Below are 6,550 nucleotides of genomic sequence, written 5' to 3' on the forward strand. Positions count from 1 at the left end.
CAAGTACTTCATAGATTTCATAGACATCAGGGCTGGAAGGGACCTCGGGAGATCATCGAGTCCAGTCCCCCGCCCAAAGGGCACGAAGTCAGTTGGGGTCAAAGGATCCCAGCAAGATATTTAGTTGTAGGTGCCAAAGGTAAGTAGGGTTGACAAGCCAGTCGACTGACTGATAAAATATTGTCAATGTCTCTTAAAGGAGTCCAGAGTAGGTGCTTGCACCACCTCTGGTGGCAGTCTGTTCCAGGCCTTTTGGGCTTAAACAGTAAAGAAGTTCTTCCTTATGCCCAGCCTGAAACAGTCTTGGAGGAGTTTGTGACCATTTGACCTTGTCATCCCTTGGGGCGCTCTGGTGAACAGGCATTCCCCCAGATCCTGATGCACACCCCAATGTACTTATAGGCTGCCACCAGGTCCCCCCTGAGTCTGCGCTTCTCCAGGCTGAATTGTCCCATGGCTCTCAGCCTCTCATCATAAGGCCTGTTCTCTTGCCTTCTGATCATGTGTGTAGCTCTCCTCTGGACTCTCTCAAGCTTTTCCACATCCTTTTTAAATTGTGGAGCCCAGCATTGGACGCAGTACTCCAGCTGCGGCCTCACCAAGGCTGACTACAGTGGGGTGACGACATCCTGAGATTTGCCTCAGAAGCATCTATGGATGCAAGCCAGAGTTTTGCTCACTTTACCAGCTGTGACATCACATTGGTGGCTCATATTTATCTTGTGGGCAATCATGACCCCCAAGTCCCTTTCAGCTGTGGTGCATGCTGCGGGGCTTTTTTCCCAGCATGGTGTACCTTGCATTTTTTTGGTGTTGAACGCCATCAGGTTTTTGTACACCCATTTTCTGAGCCTGTCTAAGTCAGCCTAGATCACCACCCTGTCCTCAGGTGTGGATGCTCTACCCCAAAGTTGGTGTCATCGGCGAACTTGCCCAGTCCGCTTCTGATACCAATGTCTACATCATTAATGAAGATGTTGAAGAGTATGAGCCCAAGGACAGAGCCTTGGGGGACTCCACTGGTCACGGCTCACCATGATGATTGACTTCCGTCAACTACCGCTCTCTGGGTCTGACCTCAGAGCCAATTGCCTAGCCATCAGAGTGTGACGTAGCCAAGGCCACAGTTGGCCAATTTTTTCATGAGGAGATCATGGGACACCAGATCAAAGGCTTTTTTGAAGTCAAGATATATGACATCAATCTCTTCTCCCTTGTCCAAATGATAGGTCACCTAGTCATAGACGGAGATGAAATTGGTCAGGTAAGACCTACACACAGCAAACCCATGCTGGCTATCCCTCAGGATGTTGCCATTAACCAGCTTGTCAAGAATGGTCTCTGATAATTTTTTCCAAGATCTTCCCCAGAATATACCTCTAGTTCCCTGTATCTACTTTCCTCCCTTTCCTGAAGATAGGCACCACATTGGCCTTCTTCCAATCTTTGGGCACTTCACCTGAGTACCATGAGTTCTCGAAGATCTGTGCCAGGGGCCTGCCAGCTCTTTAAGTACCCTGGGGTGTAAACTGTCTGGGCCAGCTGACTTGAAGATATCCAGCCCCTCAAGGTGTTCCTTCACACGGTCTGCAGTGATGTAGGGTAACAATTCTCCCTCACCCTGGCTGTCCCGTACCATGTTGAGGAGGGCAGTTCCTTGGGGCTGGTGAAAGACTGATGCAAAATACCCATTAAGCAGGTTGGCTTTTTCCTGGGCATCGGTTGTCCCATTGGTTTAGCAGGGGTCCAACATTACCCTTGCTTTTCCTCACATATCTAAAAAAGGACTTTTTATTGTCTTTGATACATGTAGTCAGTTGGAGTTCAGTCGCAGCCTTGGCTTTCCTGGTTTGCTCCCTCCAGGTCCAGACCAGTGCAAAGTACTCCTCCTTCAGGGTGGATCCAGTCCTCCATCCTTTATAGGTCTTTCTTTTTAGATGCAGGAGGTCCACAAGTCCCCTGAAGAGGCAGGGGGGCTGCTGTGCCCTTTTGCTGCCTTTCCTCCGAGATGGGATAGACATTGCTTGTGCTTTCAGGATCGCTCCCTTGAGACGCAACCACTTATCCTGACATCCCCTCCCTTTTGTGTCGTGGTCCCTTAGGGCCTCACCTGCAAGCCTCCTGAGCTTGTCAAAGTCAGCTTTCCTGAAGTCGACAACTTCTGCATTGCTGACTGACTTGCCAGCTTTATGGTGGATAGTGACTGTGATCAGTTCATGGTCACTGTCTCCCAATTTCCCTTCAATCATTAGGTCGCTGACTAGATCATCCCCCGTTGCCAGTTCCAGGTCAAGCAGTGCTTTGCCTCTTGTTGGCCCATAGACTTCCTGCATCAGATAGAGCTCATCCAGACACGCGAGGAAGCTTTGAGACCGTTCAGAATTGGCCGAGCGCTCTTCCCACGAGATGTCCAGGTAGCTGAAGTCTCCCATGACAACCATGCCCCGGGAGCGTGCAGCCTCAGCCAGTTCCCTGGTGAATTCCTGGTCGAGCTCTTGATCCTGATTAGGAGGTCTCTAGTAGACTCCTACCATTGTGTCCCCTGTGCCATGTTCCCCATGTATTTTAACCCAGAGGGTCTCCAGTCATCCACGCTGGGTGCCAATGTCGGCTTGCAGGGACGCGTAGCTTTTCTTGACATAGAGAGCTGCTCCCCCGCCCCTTTTATCTGCACGATCTCTCCTGTACAGGGTATAGCCGTCTATACTTGTGGCTCAGTCATAGTGGAGTCCCACCAGGTCTCTGTTATCCCTATGACATCATAGTCATTCTTGTTTAGCAGAAGGACCAGTTCCTCCTGTTTATACCTAAGCTTTTGGCATTGGTGTACAGACACGTATGTGTCCCACTGGACGCCCTAGTCCTCCCTAGACATCGTTCCAGGGCTGGGGCAGGGGTGGGGTCCTAGATTTGCAAAGGTTGCCCAGTGGGCTAGCTGTGGCGGTAGTCCCCGCATCCCCCAGCAGGCTTAATTTAAAGCCCAGTCAAGCAGATCAGTCATTCTGGCTGAGAAGAGCCTCCTCCCCAGCGCAGCGAGGTGGAGGCCGTCTCTTCCCAGCAGACCACTGCCTCCCCCAACAAAGAGCAGACTGTGATCGTGGAAGCCAAAGCCTTCACGATGGCACCAGTGCCCCAGTCTTTGGTTAACTACCTCAATCCTCCTCTCCCTCCTCAGCCTATAACCCGAAACTGGGAGGATTGAAGAAAACACCACCTGTGCCCCCAAACCCCTAAGCCCCGCTCTTAAATCACGGTAGCCTCTAATGACCCAGCTGGGATTGCTCTGAGCCATGTCATTCGTGCCCACACGGATAAGGAGCATAGGGTAGTGGTCAGTGAGCCAGATGAGCTTTGGGATCCTCCCAGATACTGTAACCTCCATGACAGGCGCGCCCCGTCCTACAGCCCTTGGGCAAAATTCAAGGATGTGGCAAGACTGGGCGAGGCAGAGGCAAGATGATTCAGTAGATTACCCAGGCACTCTGGCTGTTGGAGTCCCAGCACAGCCACCCTATGGGCAGAGGGAGGGGCGGCACACGTGATGTCCCACTGTGTCTCTGGGAGTAAGGCCAGACCTGAAGTTAGATGCCACAGACTCAAAGAGCTTGTCCATACCACTGTGGTGAAGGGTCTGAGCACTTGAGCATGCCCTGGCCCTAGGCACACTCCAAACCTAGAAATACATCAGTCAGGCTACTTTGGGCTTATGGATGAACTTCTAAGTTTGAACTATTTCAGCAGACCAGGGGCAGGCTGGGCAAGGCATGCTCAGGATCTGCGTGCCAGCACCCACCACCACCCCAGTGTGAGCAAGCCCAAAGGGCAAAGACGTGGCAGTGGCATCTAAACTGGGTTTGGCTGAATAGGGTTAAGCTTCTGAACTGAGACTTTAGCGGGAAACCTGTCAAAATTAGAGTCAAAGCAACGGGAGTTACACACTGAGTAAAGATATTGGACAATCCCCTTTGCTTCTTTACCAGTGGAAATGCTGTTGCCCAGCCCAAAACGACCTAAGTGACAGGGCTCCCCAACTTTCCTGGAGAGTCTAATTCACGGCAGAACAGCTCTTCCTATGAGGACATGTTTTCCTTTTGTTGCATTATTGATAGATATTAATTACATGTGGCAGGGGTGATAGTTGAGTTTTAGAAAAGGAGAAAGGACAATAGACCTCCTGTTTGCCTTCAGACTCCTACAAGAAAAGTAGAGAGAGAATACATGGGCTTTGTGTTTGACTAGGTTCTAAGAGAAGAAGAGTATCAGCAAAGTACACGAGGCTAATAAAAGATATGTATCATCGTATCGCCATACAAGTCAAAACAAACAGCAGCAATACAGACGTTTGAAGCTGAAGGTGGTGTCCACCAGGGGTCTGCACTCAGCCCCCTTCCTCTTTGCTAGGGTGACAGATGTCACGAGCAAAGACATTTTGCTTGGATGCTTATCTTGCTGGGATCCTATGACCCCAGCTGACTTCCTGCCCTTTGGGCAGGGGGCTGGACTCGATTATCTCCCGAGGTCCCTTCCAGCCCCAATGTCTATGAAATACTATGAAATACATTAGAAGAGCTGTATCGTGGGGTATGTTGCTTACAGATGACCTCGTGACTTGCAGAGAGAAGTAGTACCAGAAAATTTCAAAGAATGGAAGGGCATACTTGAGAGCAAAGGTCTTCTAGCCAAGGCAACGAAGACCGAAAGGAACATCTGTGGAAATGCACATGTGGGTGTAATAGAAAGCTGCGGGCAGCAAATTAAAGAGATGAATCACTGTAAGTACCTGGGATCCATCATGAATAAGATGTCCCTATATGATGAGCTGGGTGCACAGAAAAACTGGAGGGTATTATCAAGGTGATACAGGATAACAGGATACCATCCATGCTGTAGCACAAGATTTACAGAATAGCCATCAAATCTTACTTATGTCTTGAAAAGTTGGGGGGGTAGTCAAGAAAAAAGGGGACTGGACCCCTTTCAGTACTTAATGGGCGTTAGACCAAGAGCATGGTACACAAGAATCTGACTAGCCCTAATAAAGGAGGGTCTGAAAATAAGAACCGTAACACAGGGCCTGATCAATGAAAGAAATGTGTGGCGAAAGCCATTTAAACATTAGCAACCCTGGAGAAGAAAAAGGCTGAAGAAGTGTGAGCCACAGTGGTAGTACTGTCATGGACAAAGACCCCATTGTTCAAGGCAAAGAACACAGATGCTCCCTGCCTCAATTTGGTGCCTACAACCCAAGACAAGAGCCAACAGGTGGCTAAGGAGAGAGACAGGAGTTGAGCCTCGTTCTGTCCCACCCACTTCCCTGTGCTTTAATCTTCATATTTTACATTATGGTCCAACATCAGCTTCCAGTAAGTAAGTCATTTATTTATTTAATGTTTTTGCTGTGTTTGTCTATTATAAATATAAATAATGTATGCTACATAGATAACAAAAATTGTATATTTTATAAAGACCTATAAAATGCTAATCTAAAGGACGTCCACCTACTAATGCGGAACAGAATAGACGATCCAATTTGTTAGAAAGACGACATCCATTTAAAGCTGATACTATTTTCCTAGAAGATGGATAGCAACAGCTTGGAGCCATTCCAGCTCATTGTTAAGTACATATTTGTACACTTTGAAAAATGTATATTCACCATACAAGGTGTGACCAAGTTATTTGTTATCTAAGAGACCCATGGTTCCCATGATTATTTATGTTTTATTTATTGTAGTGTTGTGGCTCCTAGGATCCCGAGGCATACAGCAGCACCCCAGAGCGCTAGGCGCTGTACAAACACAGAACAGAAAGACAGTCCCTGCCTCGGAGAACTTACACTGTTCCTCTCCCATGGGAGAACTGGGAAAGTAACTGTTACTGCAAGCTCCATGATGGGAAGGGAGGGGCTTGAGGCCACATGGAGCAGAACAGATGCATGACTATTAAACTTGGGATCTCAAGGATCTGGGGCAGGACAGCAACCGAGATCCCAGCCTTGCTCCACCTGACTGCTCCTCGAGCATCAGGGTTTTCCTTGTTCAGGGATAGAAAGTTCATGGACACACCCCAGGAAAATTGCTGCTGTCATGGGATGTATTGATACCATTAGCTTTTCCCAGTGCATCAGGTCATCTCTCTTGAGTATCGCACTGATTCCCTGCTCGCCTTACAGAAAGAATGGCATGAAATCTAGAGGTTGCTAAGCTTTTGTAAAGCTCCCATGAGCAAGGAGATCCCCACTGTCTTGGTGCATGCCTGTGGAGGGTCCCAATTCCAGGTGTCAGGGTGGTTCCTGACATTATCTGTTTGGCACCCGGTGGAGCCTGTGTAACCCGCTAGTGGAGTCAGCACGGTGCCTGCAGAGGCCACGTGCACAGTGGGTACCACCTGCCTCTGCAGAAAGCTTGTACATAGATAGTCACAGAACCAGGTGGGATATCCCCAGTGGGACCCAGGGGGAAACATTTCCGAGGGAAAAGGCAAAGACTGTACTCTGCCTAGCAAGGTGGGGGAGGCCTTGGGCAATTCACCCGTCAATGCATCCTGGTGT

This window comes from Crocodylus porosus, unplaced genomic scaffold, assembly GCF_001723895.1.
Source record: "Crocodylus porosus isolate Cpor-Errol unplaced genomic scaffold, CroPor_comp1, whole genome shotgun sequence".
In the NCBI taxonomy this organism is placed as follows: domain Eukaryota; kingdom Metazoa; phylum Chordata; order Crocodylia; family Crocodylidae; genus Crocodylus; species Crocodylus porosus.